General features: G+C 37.4%; 1 protein-coding gene and 1 pseudogene across 1 annotated transcript in view; one reads left to right on the forward strand and one right to left on the reverse strand.

The window, feature by feature from the left end:
- SYN2 (synapsin II) overlaps window positions 1-22,409 on the forward strand; it is a 203,209-nt gene that overhangs the window by 81,699 nt on the left and 99,101 nt on the right. The gene's annotated exons all lie outside the window — the stretch shown is intronic.
- LOC118633213 lies at window positions 276-684 on the reverse strand (annotated as a pseudogene).

A 22,409-nucleotide genomic window follows, 5' to 3' on the forward strand; every position in this document is an offset into this window, starting at 1 on the left:
TTATTAATGGCTTCGAATAAAAAAAGTAAAATGCTTCATTGTGTTTTCTTAGAAACTAATAAAATTACAGTCCTACACAATTTGGAGACACAAAGTGGATGCTGAGTGACTAGAGGTCATTTCAGGTGTGGAATTTTAAAAAGTCCTTGGAATAAATGGCACTGTGGCTCTGGCAGCAGATGCAAAGGAATAACATTCTGGAGAGGAGATAGGGGACACTCAGTGATCAGCCAGTGGATAGATGGAGCTGGAGCTGGGATCTTTAATTCTGTGGTTTATCTTCCACTGCTCATGCCTCTGTCCTTCATAAATGGTAATTTCAATAACTCAAGTCCTCTCTCAGTGGGTTCTCTCAGGAGAAGTCCTTGGGGAGCACATATCTTCTCATTTTGCTCTTGAGTGTACTTGGAGATTTCTTCAGTACCTTCTCATAATGAATTTCCATGCATAAGATGATGTATGTTGTTAAACAATCTAAGCAGCCTTCAAGACATGATTGACCCCCAAGCTTCTCTGCTTCTGCATAAAGGTTACTTAGAGTTTGAACTGTTTCTTCAAACTGCTGCCTTTAAAGCTGGTTCTTCAGCTCTGCTAGTACTTAATCTGGAACTGGTAGCATGTTCTACTGCTGTATCTTTGCTGAATGAATACCTTCCTGAACACCAGTGCCTGCTGTGGCCTCATGGTCAGGACAAGATGGCTGCGTCACCTCCTCTGCCCTCTAGCTGCTGTCGCACTGCCCCCTCATGTATTATTTCTTATGTCCCCAGCCAGTCTGTAGGCTTTTTGAGATAAGGGACAATATTTCTTATATTACTTCATTCTACACCCTACGATGCTTAAAAATGTTTTATATAGTTGATGTATAATAAAAGTTTATTGATTGACTATTTGAAACATCTAGGAAATGGGGGCTGGGACCGGGGACAAACCGCAGCTGAGGTATGTGCCCTTGGCTATAATCGAACCCGGGACTCTTTGTTCCACGGGCGACGCTCTTACAGCTGAGCCATACTAGCCAGGGCTTTCCTTACTTTTAATTACTATTTGTAACAGGGGCCCTATGTGACTTTCCACTAGGGTCTGTTGGTCATCTTCATAACCGTTACTCTCCTGCATAAGCCCTTTGATCTTGAACTTATCACTTTCTCCCTTTGGGCCTCTGTGTCCTCATTAGAAAAATAAGACCAAAATAATCCTTAAGTTTCTTTCCACTTCTAATATTCTATGATGTCATCGTCCAGAAGCTCTGCTGAAAGATGGAGCAAATTATGCATCAATTTCTTTGTCATAGAAGCCAAATTTGTTCACTGAACATGTTCTGGAGAATAAAAACATCATTCAAGCCCCAGACATAGTGGACATATTAGTATTGGTAGTTTCTATGTTTTGTTTTGGTTTTTTAATTTTTTTTTTCTTCATTGATTTTAGAGAGAGAGGAAGGGAGAGGAAGAGAGAGATAGAAACATCAATGAGAGAGAACATCGATTGGCCACCTCCTCCATGCCCCCCACTGGGGATAGGCCCACAACCTGGGCATGTGCCCTGACCAGGAATCAAACTGATGACCTTTTGGTGCATGGGTCAATGCTCAACCACTGAGCCACACTGGCCGGGCTCCATGGGTTTTTATCAAAGGAAATTTTGGACATAAGAATGGTGATATTTGTCAGTCTTAGCACTTAGCAGCTGCAACCAAGAGATGCAAGCTAGGAAAAAGTGATTGATGTCATTAGACTGATTTGACAGTGTGATATTATTCTCAAAGCACACCCCAGCACCTGAGTTATTTTTATCTCCTGTGGGTCAGTGTCTGGGGCTTGTTTCTCTTCAAGAAGAGAAGGTAGATAGACAGTTTAATTGATGGCTTTGCCTGCCAGGACATTTGAGCCCATTTAATAATGGGCTCAAATTTTCCTTTGTTCTGTTGGGAACTTAAACTGTAACAAGGAAACTTAGTAGTAAAAATACTTCATTGTAGGAAAAAATAAGCACTATGATGAAATCAGCTTGTTCTAATCACTGTCCTTGAGCATATTATTCTTTCCACATCAGTATTTTTTTTCCTGAGAATTCTGTCCCTCTTTGCTGATACCCTTATTAAATATTTTCAAAAGCCCATTCCCATCCCCATCCCCCAATTGCCTTTTCTTTCTCTGAAATTCTATTAAAGAAGCCTATACTATACAATTTATTACTTTGTTCTCTACTATCTTATATTATTATATCATTGTTTTTTGTGTGTTCATTTTGTCTCCTCAAATTATTTGCTTCTTGAAGGCACGGAGCAATCTTTGTTCATCTCTGTGATCCTACTATCATTGGACTGGCCCCAGAAAGAGTATAGGGGAAGGAATAAAAGTGTAAAGGACTTACCATTTATTGAATTTATACCTTGTACTAGTATATTCATGCCTTGTGCTAAGGATATGTACCACATAGTTTATTTTTAAATTTTCACAACACCCTAAAGATAGGAAATATTAGGTCCATTTTACTCCTGAGGAGACTTGGCGTCAGAGAGGTTAAATAGAGGGATCAGAGTCAATGTGGAGTCCGGTATATTTAGTGTAAAATCCTTCTCTCTCTGCTATTTACTTTTTATGTTGCTTAATCTTTCTGAGCTTCAGTTTCCAGATGGGGATAATATTTACTGTGTTGGGTACTTGTGAACCTTAATGAGAAAGATAATGTAGGTAAGGAACCTTTGGATGCTTGGCCCATAGACAATCTATAAATGAAACATATTTATAGGTCGAATGGACAGCACTTGCTATTGGATTGGTTGTGGTACAGAAGGGGAGAAAAAAAAAGTGAAGCATGATTCCCAGATGTCTATCTTGAACAACTGAGAAGATAATGATATAGTTTACAGATAATCTGAAACACTGGAAGAAAAACAGTTGTGGAAGGAGAATGTTGAGTTTAATGATGTTTGGGATGTTGAATAGGTGATGTAATATACATGTCTAGAGATCAGAAGAGAAATCTGAGCAAAAGATACAGCTACATGTGGTCACTGAAGCCGTTATGTGGAAGAGAGAAAGAGCAGAGTTAGATGACATAATTTTTGGAGAATTTCAACATTTAAAGGTGAGTTGAAGATAACCCAACAAAGGTGACTGAAAAAAAGACAGACAGATATCTTGGAGAACCAGGAAAGTGTTACTGAAGCCAAGGGAAGAAAACATTTTAAGAAATAATGTCTTTTCTTTCTCATCTTCCATTTACTGTTCAACTCAGTATAGTCTGGCTTCTGCATTATCTCTTCAACTGCACTGAAATGGCTCTTTTCAACAAATTCAGTGGGCATTTCTCGGTTCTCATTGAACCTGCTCCATCAGTAGCATTCAGAACAGCTAACCATTCCTTTCTTCTTTCCTCTACTTCAATGGCTGCACTTTTTCATTTTTTGCTTTTTCTTAAGGAAATGTTGCATATTATTAGTGGTCATATTTTACAACAAAATTAAATGTATACACTTTTTTACGAACATAAACTGGAAATCAGACATCTATCAAGTTTATATGCTGAACCAAAGTTTTGGTTTTCAGAATTCAGTAGTCAGTCATGATTCTGATCCAAGGCCACTAGATCATGATTTCCAATAGTTGAGGGTCTTGTCAGTAAGTGTAACAAAATCTTCCTTATATGTGACAGTCATTTCCATGGAAAACCCTTTTGGGGGCTTAGTTATTTCATTTATTGAGACATCCTTTTGCTCTAATTCACCACTTGGCTCAGGAGTTTTCTTTGTTGAAACATCCTTTTGTTGTACTTCACCTGATGGCTTGCTTTTTTTTCCCCATAGAAGAAAATCAAGGAGCCCAACAGGGTCCAGGTGCCCAAGGCAAAGAATGTGGATATCTGCTAGTACCAACATGTATCCTGGTCCAGATGCATGGCATGACTGGAGGAACATGGCTGCTCTTTTTAGTACCCTTTTCTAGTTATTTTCCTTCTACCTAATTACTGAATGTTGGGATTCCTCGGGGCTCAGAACTGAACTCTTTTCTCTCTGTAAATTCCCTTCTTAGGTGATTTTATACCATCTTAATATTATAACTTACAATTTTTTATTTCCAGTAAGACCTCTCCTTTGAGTTTCAATGATCTGCATGACATCTCCACTTACATGTCTTATATGTATGTATCAAAAGCAGAACTCTAGAATTTTTTTCCTTCAAACTTGTCTCCTCAAAACTTTTTTTTCCCATTTGAATAAATAGTACCAACATCCAACCTGTCAAGTTAAAACTTTGGGGTCACCTTTCACTACCTCTTTCTCATTCTTGACATTTAGTCTAATACTAAATTAAATCTGTTTTATCTCCATAGTTTCTCAAATCATCCTATTTCTTTCTGGTCCAGGTTACCATCAGTTTTCACTTAGATTCTTCTTCTTTTTTTTTTAATTTCGTTTTCTGTATTGATTTTTAGAGAGAGAGAAAGGGAGAGGGAGGGAGGGATAGAAACATTGATGAGAGAGAATATTGATTGGCTACCTCCTGCATGCACCCCCCCCCCCCCCTGCGGATTGGGCCCACAACCTGGGCATGTGCCCTGACCGGGAATCAAACTAGTGACCTCTTGGAGCATGGGTTGATGTTTAACCACTGAGCCGCACTGGTCGGGCTTCACTTAGATTCTTGAAGTAGCTTCCTAACTGGTCTTTCTGCTTTCAGCCTTATCTTCATGTAATTATTTCTCCATATAGTAAGGAAAGAGATCTCTTAAAAATAAAAATTTGATAGGACATGTAAGAGTTAAAGATTAAATTAATCACATTTCTATTAAGGGACAGATTCTTGTTGACTCCTTCAGAATCCTATCTGAAGGTCAGAGAGTGGCTTGGAAGAGAACCCAGTTATGTAGAGAATCAGTTCAGAGCTCCAGAAGGACATTCTTACTAATCTGGTTCTAAGTGATATTTTCTCAAAGTTAAATAAAAAGAAAGCACATGGTTTTCTATTTATTCTGTTAATTATAAGACATCTGCTATTAGGTTTGCATTATAAAATTCATTTGTGATTATCAGCTTCTGCTTATGTCTGAGGCCTCATTGCCTTTAATGAGATTAGTTCTTAGTGCCCGTGGTGATAACTTCTTTACTAAAAATCAATATAAAAAATTTTCTCGGTGCATCCTCTGTGTTAGATTTCAGGTATACAAAGATGAATAAGGCATAATACCTGTCCTCAAAGATTCACAGTCTAGTAAAGAAGACAGGGTACATTAAATATTAGCTATAATAGATGCATGTAAAGAGGGTATAGGAGAAGATGTAGGAGTGATTGGTTTGGCTCATAGGTAGATGGAGTGAAGAAGACCTAACAGAGGAGTTGATATTTGAACTAGTTTATAAACAATAATTGGAGTTTGCCATAACAGAGGAGGGTATTTTGGAAGTGAATATGGTAATAGGTGTAAAAATACATCAGAGAATTATATAGAAATGTCTCATAAAAGTTCATTAGTGGCAGTTGTTTAACATCATGGCTGCCTGAGGTGGTAGACACTTAAAAGTAAAATTTGGGGAATGAGATATCCATATATGACTTCAGAAAAATCTAGCACATTTCTGGGAATCTAGAAGGCCATATACAGTGTGGGGCTATGTGCGTGTGCAAGAAAGTCCTGAGAAGACCCTAATCTCTCACCTGTGGCAAACATGTGGCTCAGTAGAAGCAGGTTGTGTAGGCTAGAGCAGAGTTCTAAACTACCTGACTGAGTTGCAGTCCTTCCCCAACATACACAGATCCCTCAGTAAGGACTAGGAGACTTATTAGTTCCAGGCATTTAAGGAAATCTCCATCTAATAAGCTTAGGAGACCACTAAGCTAACTGAGCATAGACTTCATTGGACTCACATGATAAAGAATACAGACTCTGTTTATCAAAGTCACCAAACAAACAAACAGCAGTAGCAAAAACAACAAATAACCACAACAAACCCCAGAGACTTAAGAGATTCTGATTTCTAGGTTGCCACATTATATTATTTAAAATGCCTGCCTTTCAAATAAAAATTCTGAGACATGCAAATAAGAAAAGTATGGCCCATACACAGGGAGAAAAAACCTCAATAGAAACTATCCCTGAAGAACTTGGTTGTGGGACATTTAATAGACAAAATCTTCAGTCAGCTATTTTAAATATGCTCAAATAACCAAGGGAAACTATGTATAAAGAATTAAAAGAAAACATGGTGTATTCCCAAATAGAAAATACCAATAAAAAGATAGAAAGCATGTACACACACACATACCAGCAGCTTATTTTTTATCAGAAATGATGGCGGTCAGAAGGCAGTGGGATTACACATTCAAAATGTTGAAAGAAAAAGACTATCAACCAAGAATTCTGTGTCCAACAACATTGTTATTTTAAAATGAAGGAGAAATGAAGACATTTTCAGATAAACAAAAAATGAGAGAATTCGTTGCTGGCAATAGTTATAAACCTATGTTGATAGACATATATAAAATATTATTTGTATGATAATAGCACAAAAGATAGGGGAGAAGGAATGGAGCTATATAAGAGCAACATTTGTATATATTATTGTAATTAGATTGGTATTAATACAGACAAGATTGTTACAAATTAAGAGGTTAATTGTAATCCACTAGGCAACCACTAAGAAAAAAAAAAAAAAGAAATATTAAAGTAAAAGAAATGAAAAGGGTAGTAAAATAGTACAGTAGAAAATACTTATTTGCCCTGGCCGGTTTGGCTCAGCGGTTAGAGAATCAGCCTGTGCTCCCCCTAAGCTCGGAGGGGAGGCAGCTCGAGGGGCACCAGAGACATACAGGGAAGAACTGAGCTGTTTGGCACTGGAGCGAGCGCTGGAGAGGGGGCTTCCTCGGGGACAAACGTGCTGTCAGAGGCCTTTGTTCCTTTGGTGAGCCCTTCCCGGGGGCGGCAGACAGAAGCCATATCTGGGACTCCAGCAACCTGGCTCACACTGGTAGCCCCGCCCTGCTGACTCCCTGAGGCCCCGCCCTGCCCTGCCCCGCCCCACACAACTTTCAAGTCCACCCAAGCTGTTGCCACTTGCTTAACCATAAGATTGGTGGTCTTGTATCCTGTTTCAGGTTTTTCCTAAATTCTTTCAAACGAGCAGCACCGGGTCTCAGCGAGCCCCATACCTCTCATTAAGTAATACACAGAAACAAACACAGGGAGGCAACCAAAATGCGGATACAAAGAAACAGGTCCCAAATGAAAGAACAGAACAAAACCCCAATAAAAGAACTAAGCGAAAGGGAGATAAGCAACCTAACAGATACTGAGTTCAAAATACTGCTTATAAGGATGCTCATTGAACTTAGTGAGAACCTCAGTGAACTTAGGGAGGGCCTCAAGAGCATAAAAAAGGACCAGTTAGAAATCATGGATACACAGTTAGAATTAAAGGAGGCATTAACTGAAATAAAGAATAATTTACACAACTTCAATAATAGAGTATGTAAATCCAAGGAGCAAACCATCGATTTGGAATATAAGGGAGCAGAAAATCCCCAATCAGAACAGAAAAAAAAAAAAAAGAATCCAAAAAAATGAGGATAGTGTAAGGAGCCTCTGGGACAACTTCAAGCATGCCAACATTCGCATCTTGGGGGTGCCCGAAAGAGAAGAGAGAGAACAAGAAATCGAAAACCTGTTTGAAACAATAATGGCAGAAAACTTTCCTAACTTGGTGAAGGAAACAGACATACAAGTCCAGGAAGCACAGAGAGTCCCAAACAAGATGAACCCCAAGAGGCACACACCAAGACACATCATCATCAAAATGCAAAAGGTTCAAGACAGAGAGAATATTAAAAGCAGCAAGAGAAAGGCAGCTAGTTACCTACAAGGGAGTACCCATTAGGCTGTCAGCTGATTTCTCAAAAGAAACTTTGCAGGCCAGAAGGGAGTGGCAAGAAATATTCAGAGTGATGAAAACCAAGAACCTACAACCAAAATTACTCTATCCTGCAAAGCTGTCATTTAGAATTGATGGACATATAAAAACTTTCCCAGACAAGAAAAAGTTAAAGGAGTTCATCACTACCAAACCGTTATTATATGAAATGATGAAGGGTCTTTTTGAAGAAAAAGATAAAATGTATGAACAAACAAAATGGCAATGAATACATATCAACAATGGAATCTACAAACAAAATGAACAGGAAGAACAGAAACATTCTTATAGATACAGAGAACATTTTGTTGGTTGCCAGTTGGGAAGGGGGTTGGGGGAATGGGTGAAAAAGGTGAAGGGATTAAGAAGCAGAAATTCATTGCTAGACTGACAAACCTCAAAGGGAAAGGGGTTGGGGGGGTGGGAAGAAATAAACCAAAGAACTTATATGCATAACCAATGGACACAGACAATAGTGTGGGAAAAGGTGGGAGGGGGGCGGGAGTGGGGAGGAGGGGGTCAATGGGGGAAAAATGTGGAACATCTGTAATACATTTTACATCCAACAATAAAGATTTGGGGGGAAAAAAAGACATCCAGTCTAAAAAAAAAAAGAGAATCAGCCTGTGGTCCAGAGAGACCAGGGTTCGGTTCCCGCTAAGGGTGCGTACCTCGGTTGCAGTTGGCTCCTGGCCCTGGATGGGTCGTGCGGGTGGCAACCACTCAATGTGTCCCTTTCATGTTGATGTTTCTCTCTCTCTCTTCCTCTCTCTCCCTCCCACTCTATCTGATCAAAAAATGGAAAAATTTTCTCGGGTGAGGATAAAAAAAAAAATTTTTTTTTAAAAAAGAAAATACCTATTTAGCATAAACAAAGATAATAAAGGAGGAAAGAAGGAACAAAAATACATAAGATATTTAAAAAATGTAACAATGGCATATGTATATGCTACCTTAATAGTAATTGCATTAATAGTTTAACATCAGAGAAATGCAAATTTAAAACCACAATGAGCTATCACCTCACACCTATTAGAATGGCTATCATCAATAAATTAACAAATAAGCGTTAGCAGGGATGTGGAGAAAAGGGCACCCTTAGTGCACTGTTGCACTGTTGGTGGGAATGCAGATTGGTGAAGCCACTATGGAAAACAGTTTGGAGGTTCCTTAAAAAATTAAAAATGGAACTGCCTGATGACTCAGCAATTCCACTTCTGGGTATATATCTGAAGAGACTCAAAACACTAATTTGAAAGAATATATTCACCTTTGTGTTCATTGTAGCGTTTTTTGTTTTTGTTTTTGTTTTTTTACAATAGCCAAGATATGGAAGCAACTCAAGTGCCCATCAACAGACGAGTGGGTAAAAAAGCTGTGGTACATATATACAATGGAATATTACTTGGCCATAAAACGAATGAAACCTTACCATTTGCAACAGCATGGATGGACGTAGACGGTATTATGCTAAGTGAAATCAGTCAGTCAGATAAAGATAAATACCATATGATTTTACTTATGGTAAAGAATAAAGGAACAAACAAAATTAAAACAGACTCATTGATACAGAGCACAGACTGATGGTAGCCAGAGGGATGGGGGTTGGAGTACTAGGTGAAAAAGGTGAAGGAATTAAGAAGTACAAACTGGTAGTTACAAAATAGTCCCAGGGATGTAAAGTACAGCATAGGGAATATAGTCGATAATATTGTAGTAACTATGTATGGTGCCAGGTAGGTACTTGAAATATCAGGGGAAACAGTTTGCAGAGTAATATTGAATATAAGCTGTAATTGAAAAATAAAATTGCCCTGGCCAGTTTGGCTCAGGGGTTAGAGCGTCGGCCTGCGGTCCGGAGAGATCCGGGTTCGGTTCCCGCTAAGGGCACGTACTACGGTTGCAGTTTGTCCCCGGCCCTGGTTGGTCGTGCGGGTGGCAGCCACTCAATGTGTCCCTTCACATCGATGTTTCTCTCTCTCTCTCCCTCCCATTCTATCTGTACAAAAAATGGAAAAATATCCTCGGGTGAGGATAAAATAAAAAAAATTAAAAAAAATAAAATAAAATTTAAAAAATGTTAATAGATTAAACATGCAATCAAAAAGCAGTTAATGAATTTTTAAAATGTCTACCAACTGTATGCTGTCTACAAGAGATTCATTTTAGATTTACAGTCACAAACAGGTTAAAATTAAAAGCATCAGAAATAATATACCATGTAAATAGTAACCAAATTAGAGCTAGAGTAACCATACATCAGACAAAATAGACTTTAGACAAAAATTGTTACTGGAGACAAAGAAGAACATTGTATCTTGATAAAAGGTCAATCTTTCAAGAATATATAAGAATTATAAGTGTATATGCACCTACATATATTGAGCCTTAAATGAAATGAAAGTACAACTGACAGTTGAAAAGAGAAATTGACAATTAATAATAGTTGAAGACTTTTGTACTTCACCTTAAATAATGGATATGTAATCTAATGGGAGATCAATAAGGAAATAGAGTACTTAAACAGTATTAAAAATCAACTAGACCTAAAGACATCTATCTATTTCACCCTTGACCCAACAATAGTAGAATGTCTGTTCTTCCCAAATTCACGTGGAACATTGTTCAAGACCAGCAATTTTCAACTGGTGTGCCGCAAGAATTTTTAAAACATGCAGTACCTGACTGGTCAGGGGCATTGACCTCTTTCCCCTTACATTGTCAAATTAAAAAATGACAACAGCCAACACAACAATAGCCATCTGGTGTGAATGAATCAAAATTATACTTTTTTTTTGGTCAGATCAGCAAAAAGTATATTTTTTGGTGTGCCACAGAATTTTAGTAATTAGTTTATGTGTGCCATGAGATCAAAAAGTGAAAATCACTGAGATAGATCATACATTAGTCTATATATAAAGCAAGTCTCAGTACATTTTAAAGGATTTAAAACATACAAAGTTTGTTCTCCAACTGCAGTAAAATGAAATTAGAAATCTGTAACAGAATAAAATTTAAGAAATTCATAAATATGTGGAAGTTAAATAATACTCCTACCCTCTTCTGTAAAAATGAGGTTTTTTCTTTTCTTTCTTTCTTTTTTTTTAGCTGTTGAGACCCTACAAGGGAAAAATAACCAAATGGAGTCCATCCCAGAGATTTAAAAGAGCAACATGCCTGGCAACTACAAATGCTGTATTTGAATCCCCAGGAGGCTCAAAAAGGGCCAAAGTGCTGAAAGCAGGAGACTCAATCCTTTTCTGCTCAGATCAGGAAACAGTGCCCAGCAACCTTGTAGTCCAGGGTGATACCAGCACAGAGGCGTAGGTCAGAAGAGGGGTGGACAGGGTTCTTGATATACTGACACCAGGGCAGTCACTGGTTCTTCCAGCTGGATCTCTAGAATAATATGTTCTTAACAACCAAATAGTTAAAGAAGACATCAAAAGGAAAATTAGAAAATACTTAGAGATTAATTAAAACAAAAACAGCATAACAAAATTTATGGAATGTGATTAAAGCAATGCTTAGAGGGAAATTTACAGCTGTACATGCCTATATTTAAAAAGAAGAGCTATTTTAAATCAGTAACCTAACCCTTGACTTTAAAAAAAAAACTAGAAAAAAGAACAAACTAAATGCAAAGCAAGCAGAGGGAAGAAAATAAAAATTAGAGTGGAAAGAAATGAAATGGAAAATAGAAAAACAATCAGAAAAAAATCAATAAAACCAAAGTTATATCTTCAAAAACATTAACAAAATTGACAAATCTTAGCTAGACTACTGAGAAAAAAATAAGACTCATGACTAAAACTAAGAATGAAAGAGGGGATGTTAGTGTCTTAGAGAAATAAGAAGGATTATAGGGGAACTATAAACTCTTGTATGCTAATAAACTAGATAACTTAGTTAAAATGGACAAATTCCTAGAAAGGCAGAGTACTGAAAAGAATTTAAGAAAAAAAATCTATAGAGACTCATAAAATTAAAGAAATTGAATTATATATGTGTATGTGTGTGTGTGTGTGTGTATTTAATAAAACCATAGTTGGTTCTTTGGTTTTATAGATATAATAATTTTATATATATATATATATTTTAATCCCACCAACAAAAGCTTACTAGACCTAACAGTGGAGACTGGATGGCTTCACTGGTGACTTGTAGCAGATATTTAAAGAATTAACACTGATTCATCATAAACTCTTTTTAAAAAATGAAAGAGAATGGAATATTTTCTTTCTTTCTCTCTCTCTTTCTTTCTCTCTCTTTCTTTCTTTCTTTCTTTCTCTCTTTCTTTCTTTCTCTCTCTCTCTCTCTCTCTTTCTTTCTTTCTTCATTCATTCATTCATCCTTTCATTTATTTATAGTTATTCCTCACCCAAGTATATTTTTCCATTGATTTACTTATTTATTTTAATCCTTACCCAAGGATGTTTTTCTATTTATATTCAGACAGAATGGGAGGGAGAGAAAGAGAGAGAGAAACATTGATGTGAGAGGGACACATTGACTGGTTGCCTCCCGCACGACCCTAACCAGGGCGAGGACGAACTGCAACTGAGTTAAGTGTCCTTGACCAGAATTGAACCCTCGACTCATTGGTCCTCAGGTCGACACTCTACAGCTGAGCCAAATGGGCCAGGGCTCCACTGATTTTTTAGATAGAGTGGAAGAGAGGGAGAGGGAGAGGGAGGGGGGAAGAGAGAGAGAGAAACATAGATATGAGAGAGACACATTGATTGGTTGCCTCCAGCATGACCCCAACAGAAGCGGGGATCAAATCTACATCCCAGGTACGTGCCCTTGACTGGAAATCAAACCTGAGAAATTTTGGTCCACCGGCCGATGCTCTAACCGCTGAGTCAAACTGACCAGGGCAAGAATGGAATATTTTAAATCTCATTCTATGAGGCCAGTATCAGCTGATATCAAAACAAGATAACACATTACAAAAATAAAAAGAAAACTGCATCCCAGTATTTCTTATGAACACCCTCAACAAAGTAATAGCAAATTGAATTTAGCACTATATGAAAAGGATTATATATCATGATCTAAGTGGGATATATCCAAAGAGTGTAAGGTTAGTTAAACATACAAAAATCACTCATCTCAATAGATACAGAAAAAACATTTGGCAAAATTCAACACTTTTTTCATGATAAAAACACTAAACAACCTAGGAATCAAATGGGATTTCTTCAACCTGACAGAGGGCATCATTAGGAATTATTGTATTTTATTTTATTTGACAAATATTTAACATTTTCTTACTATAGACATGACATATAACATACAGAATAAATAAAACTTACGAGTAAAAAATATATATATATAGCTAACATCATACTAATGGTGAAAGACTGGCACTTTTCCCTCCAAGATCAGGAACATGACAAGCATGTTCATGTCTCACCATTTCATTTAACTTTTTACTGGAGATTCTAGCCCAGGCAATTCGGTAAGAAAAAGAAATAAAATCATACATGTTGGGCAGGAAAAATTTAATTGTATTTGTATACACTAGTAATGAATAATCTGAAAATGAAATTTAGAGATTACAGCCACTTTGGAAAAGTCTTTCAGTTCCTCAGAGGATTATACAGCATTACAATATGACCCAGAAATTCCATTCTTCAGTACAAACCCAAGAGAACTAAAGATCTATATCTACACCAAAATTGTACATTAAAAAATGCTTATAGCAGCATTATTCATATTAGTCCCAAAAGTGGAATAAACCTAAATGTCTACTAATTAATTCTAAGGCCTTGTTTTACAGTAGCATGGCATCACTTGGGAGCTTAGAAATACAGCATGGCAGGCTCATCTCACACTTACTGAATTGGAATCTATTTTTTAACACATAGCCCAGGTGATTCATATGCACACTAAAGATTGAGAAGTAATCTTCTAGGGTGCTTACATTGTTTGGGATGAGGATTATATATCAGTTAACTTCAAACATAGTTAAAGTCAACAATATCATTTCAAGAATAACCATGGAAAGAAAAGAAATAGCCTTATATAACTTTTAAATCACACAAAACTCAGAAAATTAATAAATTAAAAAAGAGGATGTCAGGAAAAGAGTAAAAAAGTATACAGTGCAAATGAAAAGCACAGTTTAGGTGAAGCATAACAGTGATCCCAATAAGTGTATGTGTCTAAAATTAATCAGTTACATGAAATTATTAAGTAGGATTTAAAAATAATTTAACTATGCTTTTTACAAGACACATACCAGAAACATAAGATCATGAAAGTGAAAATAAAAAAAAGGTGTATATCAGGTGAACACTATGCATCAGAGTGCTAAGGTAGTAATAATACCTCAACAAAGCTGTTTAGAGAGAAAAATAATGCTAGGATAGCCATATTAATATCAGACAAAATAAATTTCAAGACAAAAAGTTTCAACTCACGTAGAGTATCTAATTCTAAAATAGCCTCAAAATATATAAAAGAAAATTGAAAAACCACAAGAAGAAATTTATAAGTGCAATATATTTGTTAGGAGATTTCAGTACATCTTTCCTAACTATTCTTGAAGGTCAAGAATAAAAAATGCTGTAAGGTTATAGGACATTTGAACAACATAATATGCATGATCTAATAGGCACATATACAGATCCTGCACCCAACAATTAGAGAATATACATCCTCTTCTTAAGCACATGTGAAACATTTTTCAAAACTAGACAACAAAAGCCCTGGCCGGTTTGGCTCAGTGGTTAGAGCGTCCGCCTGTGGTCCGGAGAGACCTGGGTTCGGTTCCCGCTAAGGGCATGTACCTTGGTTGCAGTTTGTCCCCGGCCCTGGTTGGTCGTGCGGGTGGCAGCCACTCGATGTGTCCCTTTCACATCGATGTTTCCCTTTCTCTCTCTTCCTCTCTCTCCCTCCCACTCTGTCTGTGCAAAAAATGGAAAAGTGTCCTCGAATGAGGATAAAAAACAAACAAACAAACAAAAACTAGACAACAAAACTTAAAACAACTAAGAAGGGAGAGATGGTGGTGATTTAGATAAGAGTGATACAGATAAGATGGGCTTTACAAGATTCTCATTTTAAATCTTTTCTTGATTTTGAGCATTATTAGCACTAAGTGAGCATAATACATGTATGCAGTTTCTGAAGCCTTGATCATCCCTGTGAAACTTGATGATTTTCAAAATTTTCAGACCCTGCCATGAATTGAGAGGGAATTGCTTGTGTCCTTAATAACATAATTGAATTGTATGAGCAACCTGATTTCATCTGTTCATAAAATTTAGGACTTTGCATCCAGTCACTGCAATTCTGGGGCAGAACACCTTCATCAGCATTCTTGACTCCTAAATTTAGACCTCTGTGCATATCCGAAAGCCCAATAAAGTAAATTTTGGCCTTTCTAAATATACCTTACCCCCACATAGTCAGACGTAATCTTCAAATCCTCTGAGTTACAGCAACCTTTTATCTATGCACAATGTTTGGCACAATGTGGACATCTAACAAATGTTTGAATGACAGAATAGAGGGAAAGAGGGGTTTTTGTTCTAGGTAGCACCCCAGGAAAGGAAATAAAACTTAATTAAAAAACGGCCTTGTTCTAGGGCAACTTGGTGCTTTATTTGGAAGGAAAGCAGAAGCTTCCAGTGAAACAATCCATAATATTCTCAAAGACCTTTCACTGCAGAATTCACATAGCCTCACATGGAAATTTTATCTCAGGATTTTCGGAGAACACATGAACTTTATTATAATACAAGGAAAACTTTTCTAATCTGGCTTGAAGTGGGGCTGTGTACTATCCCAGACCCATTTTGCCATCTTTTCTTTTTTATAATTATCTGTTCTCCAATTTACCTAGGGAGGTTTGTGACAGGCAAACACACTCACATTTTAAAGTTCAGCGTGGGTCAGGTTCTCCCCTATGAATTTAAGGGGCATGATTTGTGTATCCTCATAGAAGCCCCATGAATATCACTCTCTCCACTTGGATATGAAGACCAGACTTTTGTCTGAAGCCAGTGTCTGTGCTTTTTTCATTCTTCATGTGAGTGTCTGAGGGCCCAAATGTGACCCTGATTTTACTTGTCACCCCACAGCATGGCCAGCCTCTGGTCTCCTCCTAAAGAGGTCTGCCACCCAGTGACTTCTCCAGTCATATATATATATAGTTGTGCTAATCCTCACCCAAGGATATTTTTCCTCTGATTTTTAGATAGAGTAGAAGGGAGGGAGAGAGGGAGGGAGAGAGAGGAAAAACATCGATGTGAGAGAGAGGTATCAATTGGTTGTCTCCTGTATGACCGGGGCCGGGGATCAAACCTGCAACCCAGGTACATGCCTTTGACCAGGAATTGAACCCGAGACCCTTCAGTCCTCGGGCCAATGCTCCAACCACTAAGCCAAACCGGCCAGGGCCACCTTGCGATCTTAATAGAACTATGAACTCATACAGTTCCTACAGACATGGTTTGTGGTATTAGTTTTGTTTTTGGTTTTTATGAAGATAATTTTATTTATTTCAATTATAGTTTACATTCAATATTATTTTTTATTAGTTTCAGCATAGTGGCTAGACAATCATATATTTTACAAGTGTTCCCCCTGGTATTTCAAGTATCCACCTGGTACCACATATAGTTATTACAATATTATTGACTGTATTACCTGTGCTGTGCTCTACATTCTCCTGACTGTTTTGTGACTACAAATTTGTAGTTTTTAATCCCTTCACTTTTTTGACTTAGCCCCCAACCCCCTCCCCTCTGGCAGCCATCAGTCTGTTCTTTGTATCTATGAGTCTGTTTCTATTTTGTTTGTTAGTTTATTTTGCTCTTCAGATTCCATATATAAGTGAAATCATACGGTATTTGACTTTCTCTGATTTATTTCACTTATAATATGTGGTATTAGTTTTCTGTTGCTGCATAACAACACTCCTTTGTTACTTCACAGTTCTGTAGGTCATTAGTCTGACATAGTGTTCTCTGACTGGGTTCTCTTCTTAGAGTAAAATATGGTCAAAATCAAGATGTGGGGGGGAAGGAGCAGGGTGGAGGGGGTCAATGAGGGAAAAAAAGGGGAGATATCTGTAATACTTTGAACGATAAAGATAAATTTTTTCAAAATTAAGGTGTCAGCTGGGCTGAGTTTTCATCTGGAGATGCAGGGGAAAAATCTTCCAATTTCATTCTTGTTGGCAGAATTCAGTTTTGTATGGTTATAGTACTGAGATCCCTGTTTCCTTGCTACCTATCAGCCAGGGGCTACTCTTGGCTTCTACAGGCTGCCCGTGTTCCTTAACATGTGGCCTTCTTAATCTTCAACTCATCATGGGCAGGTAGAATCTTTCTTGTGCTTCAAATCTCTGACTTTCTGCCATCAGCTGGAGAAACCTCTTTGCTTTTAAAGGATTTGTGTGATTAGGTTAGGCCCACCTGGACAGCCTTCTTATATTAAAGTTAACTGCATTATAATAATCTATCTGCAGGTAAAAAATTCATCATAATCAACAATTCTGGGATTAGCATGGGAAATCTCAGAATTCTGCCTACCACATTTGTATATGTTTTATCTCATTTACTAGATCCTAAGAATCTTGAAGTCAGGTTAATGGCTGGCATATCATAACACTTAGCAAATACTGATGTTTATATCATCAGTGACTAAAAATTAATGTTCAAAGTTATGTATGGGATTTAAAATATTGTTAGCTAGAGGTGTGTGTGTGTGTGTGTGTGTGTGTGTGTGTGTGTGTGTGTTTAGGGGTATGGGTAAGTTGGATTAGTTAATCTTTTACATTCCAATGTCCAGTGCTGCTATTTTATATACTATCCAACTATTCAGATATACTATTTTACATAACCATGTGCCTATTACCCTGGGACTATCTAATGTTAATGTTTCCTTCCTGACAGTTGCTTTTAACCTATAGTTTTGGGTGATGGGTGTCCTTGCAATTTAATGATATTTGTCCAGCTCTTATTGACTATCTGCTCAAAAACTAGATTAGCAGATACTTCTCTCATCGGAAAGCTTGTCTGTGTAAATCAGGCCGGATAATGTAATTCTCTGCTTAGCTTGGTTACTAATGGTCATCCAGAGAGGTATTCCCATCTGAGATGACTCATGTAGAGGCTTTTGAAATATGGTACTGTATTTTAAAGAATACCATGCAAGGAGGAATAATAAGACTGATTTATCATCTCTGACCTTTAGTGCATAATGCGTTTTTAACCCAACATTTCCTAAAATAATTTGACTACAGAAGCCCTGCTATAGAACATCTAATAAACCTCCTGGAACACAGAAAAAATAAAGCTGATTTTTTTTCTAATCCAGGAAATTAAGACTAACTTTTAGGAGCATTATAGAATACTTTTAGAAGTAGCATTAGACTTCATCTGGTTGAACTATCATATTATAGTCAGAGAATCTGAGGCCCTGTGGGATTGAAGAAACTTACTGAAAATAGTGAGTTGGTGACAGAGCTTGGATGAAAATAATCCAGGTGTCCTATCTCTCACTTCTGTGCTTTTCTCATTATAATACAGTTCTTCACAAACTGATAAAAATACCTACCTACTGTGAGCCATAAACTCGTTTTTGCTGAAATGATTATACCTTTAACATTTGACTAGACTTCAGTTTGAGAATAGGAGTGGTAAGAGGGCTTTGACTTAAAGCATATATACTGGTTTTTTGTTGAAAGAATGTCACAAGATAGCTTTTTCCAAATTCAGGTTCATTTTTCTTTGTATAAAGAGTATGTCTGTTAAGTGAAAGCTTCTTATAGATCCCCTCTTCTCCCTTTAGGAGTAAAAGCCATATGAGGTCCTCAGATTCCAGTGTGAACTAATTCAGTCATCTTCTTTTCTAGCATCTGTACTATTGGTATGCGTGTTCCAAATGGGGACCTGCATGTCATAAATTATTTAGTGTTTTTTTAAAAAAATTTTGTCTGTTTGGTTTTGTTTTTTGTTTTTTAAAAGATATAATACCATCTACTTAAGAGACAATGAGAGAAACTCCTAGATAAGACCCTTGGACGATTGTTGATACAGTTTGTCTCCTTAGAATCTATCTAAGAGGAGGAGCAGTGTTTAATGCTGAAAAACATGAGAGTGGTGTAACTTAAGGAGAGGCTTTCTAGAGGTGCTCTAAGTCTAGATGAGATGAGAGTTCCAGTCTTCTTGTGACCTGAAAGCACAGTCTTGTATGCAAGTACAGTAAAATACCATGCTGCAGGTTATCTGCTACCCCCTCCTCTTTGTTCTCCTTCTTGGACCAACTCTATTGTCTTTGAGGCATTCTTAGCAACCTCACAGTCAGATTCAGGTAGTTCATTTTAATTCTTTCAGCATTTTTAACTGCCTATGTCAATTAAATTGTGACATGGGCTTTTTAGGTTTGGTTTTAGGAGGTGCCTATCCTGTGCTCAGACACAGCTTGCAGCTGTGGAGGACATAGACATACAAGTTGTGCTTTAAAAAATTTTTAGTTATAGGACTGTTAACTCATTAAAATATAAGTACTAAGAATCTCACATTTGTACAGTATTTGGCAGTTTGCAAAATGTTGTACAAAATTCTCTTTTCATTATCACAGTAAACCCTATAGTCCTTGTTAATTACTACATAGATTTTGTAGATGAGGACTCTTAGTCTAGAAGAGGAGAAATGTATCCAGCCAGGGTCATAGTATACCACTAGTGAATGGCAGACTAAAATATCCACCCATTTCTTCAGCCTCCAAGTAAAAGCTTATTCCATTATGCCTTAGGTGCCTCCATGGATATCTTGCAATGCACTTAAAACACACACACACACACTCTCACACGCACGTGCGTATTTTAAGAGTTAAGTCATATCAAGTTTGTATATGGTGTATGCCTGTGGTACAAACAATAAAATCTGTGTTACTGTAGTCCAGAGAGGAATGATCATCATGGGAAGGCTTTGTAGAGTAGATAAATCAGTTGGGTCTTAAATAAATGGAGGAACTGCCCTGGCCAGTTTGGTTCAGCGGTTAGAGCGTCGGCCCGGCGTCCAGAGAGACCCAGGTTTAGTTCCCGCTAAGGGCACGTACCTTGGTTGCAGTTTGCCCCGAGCCCTGGTTGGGTCCTGTGGGTGGCAACCACTCAATGTGTCCCTTTCACGTCGATGTTTCTCTCCCTCTTTCTTTCCCTCCCACTCTATCTGAACAAAATATCGAAAAATGTCCTCGGGTGAGGATAAAAAAATAAAATAAAATAAAGGGAGGAACTGTCAAAAGGGTAGTTAGTCCCAGTTCTTCTGAGTGACAGGGCTTTCTTGTACAGAGGGCTTTGTGTAAATTCTACATATGTGGTGGTGATGTTTGTTATCATCCTAAATAAGCATTTCACCCTCATCTCTTCCACTGTCTGGGAGTGATTGTGGCCCAGACTGGAATTCTAGTTCACTTCTCTGCATTGATAGGTTTTTTTTTTTTTACACTTATTCAACACATTTATTTGGCAACCTCCATCTGCTACATATTTAACATAACCTTGAAATTATCTGCTGCTGTACTGAGAATTGAGAGCCAGATTTATTTCAGTGGAAATCTAAAACTAATTGAATAATATAATTTACAGCTTATTTCTTTAAATTTTTATAAAAAAACAAACCTTCTTATGTGGATAGATTTTTTTCTCTTAAAAAATTAATTTACTACACTCAATTAGTATATTGTAATGTAACCACAGTGATTTAAAGGACTGGGTAATTGGATTAGGGAAAAGTGAGAAAAATGTTGATTCTTTAAGTTATATGTTAAGCATGGATTTAGGGGAATTTTTTTTCACATGTATAACCAATTATTTTATTTGTTTTGCTGGCATTATTTATTTAGACTAAATTTTTGTTTTTGAGTCAGCTCTACAAAGTGCTTTCTTTTGTCAAGACATTTAATTAATTCCAGAAATCATCCTCTGGCCATAAAAATTTAAAATATAAACAATAAAATATATCTACTCCAGAGCTCTTCTTTTTTTATTTTATGTTTTGGTATGTTCCCCTAGCGGGAACTGAACCTGGGACTCTCTGGTTCGCAGGCCAACGCTCCAACTGCTGAGCCAAACTGGCCAGGGCCAGAGCTCTTCTTTTTTTTTTTTTTTTTTAATTTTTGTTGTTGTTGTTGTTGTTACAGATGTTTCTCATTTTTTACCTCATTGGCACCCCTCCCCCTCCCCCCCGCCCTGTCCCCAGCAAAAAATCCAGAGTTCTTCTTTTTGATTGTCGTGCTTACAAATAACAATACATAGAGCTAAAAATTTGCCTTAATGACCACTTTGTCATAAAATGGTCCCTTCACAAATGAGTACTTTTTAAAATGAAGACTTCACATATAGAATATGAATACAGTTGTCCCTCTCCAATTCGTGCTTCGACTTTCGCGGCTTCACTCTATCACGGTTTTTTCAAATGTATTCATTAAAAAGTTGATCGAGACAGTGAAAATGATACAGCACGCACTTGGTTGTCTGAGTCAATTATACACCCCATATTACAATTACAATTAAAATTACTGTACGTATGGACTGTAGGCCTATGTATTCAAGCACCCCAGAAATCCTTCAACGCCAGGTGCAAACGCTATAGTCTAGAACAGATTAACTGTGATAGACGAGGGTCGACTGTGTATATGTGTACACACATATATATTTACCATCTTTTTATTTAAAAGGCGTTTAAATAATATCCATATTTGTTACAATATTTCCTAAAAATCCCCTGGCCAGTTTTGCTCAGTGGTTAGAGCGTCAGCCTGCGGTACGGAGAGACCCGAGTTCGGTTCCCACTAAGGGCATGTACCTCGGTTGCAGTTTGTCCCCAGCACTGGTTGGGTCGTGTGGGTGGCAACCACTCGATGTGTTCCTTTCACGTCGATGTTTCTCTCCCTCTCCCTCCCACTCTATCTGAACAAAATATTGAAAAATGTCCTCGGGTGAGGATAAAAAATAATAATAATATTTCCTAAAAATATCATTTTAATTTTAAAATATTTTAATTTATAAAAGATTATTTTCAATAATCTTTTTTTTATCCTCACCTGAGGACATTTTTGCATTCATCTTCAGACAGAGCAAGAGGGAGAGAGGAAGAAAGAGAGAGAGAGAGAGAAACATTGATGTAAGAGAGACACATTGACTGGCTGCCATGCACAGACCCCAACTGGGGCCAGGGACAAACTGCATTTGAGGCATGTGCCCTCAGCAGGAACCGAACCCAGGTCTCTCTGGGCCGCAGGCCGATGCTCTAACTGCTGAGCCAAATTGGCTAGGGCCATTTTCAATATTCTTCAAACTATCAATCATCTCAACTCTATTCAGTTACAGTTTCTTTTTTTTTTTTTTTCTTTTTTAAACTTACCTTTATTGTTGAATGCATTACAGATGTCCCTCTTTTTTCCCCTCTGGATCCCCTCCTCCCCAATCTTACCCCCTTCCTGCTTTCCCTACACTATTGTCTGTGTCTATTGGTTT

Source organism: Molossus molossus, unplaced genomic scaffold (genome assembly GCF_014108415.1).
Source record: "Molossus molossus isolate mMolMol1 unplaced genomic scaffold, mMolMol1.p scaffold_m16_p_18, whole genome shotgun sequence".
Classification (NCBI taxonomy): domain Eukaryota; kingdom Metazoa; phylum Chordata; class Mammalia; order Chiroptera; family Molossidae; genus Molossus; species Molossus molossus.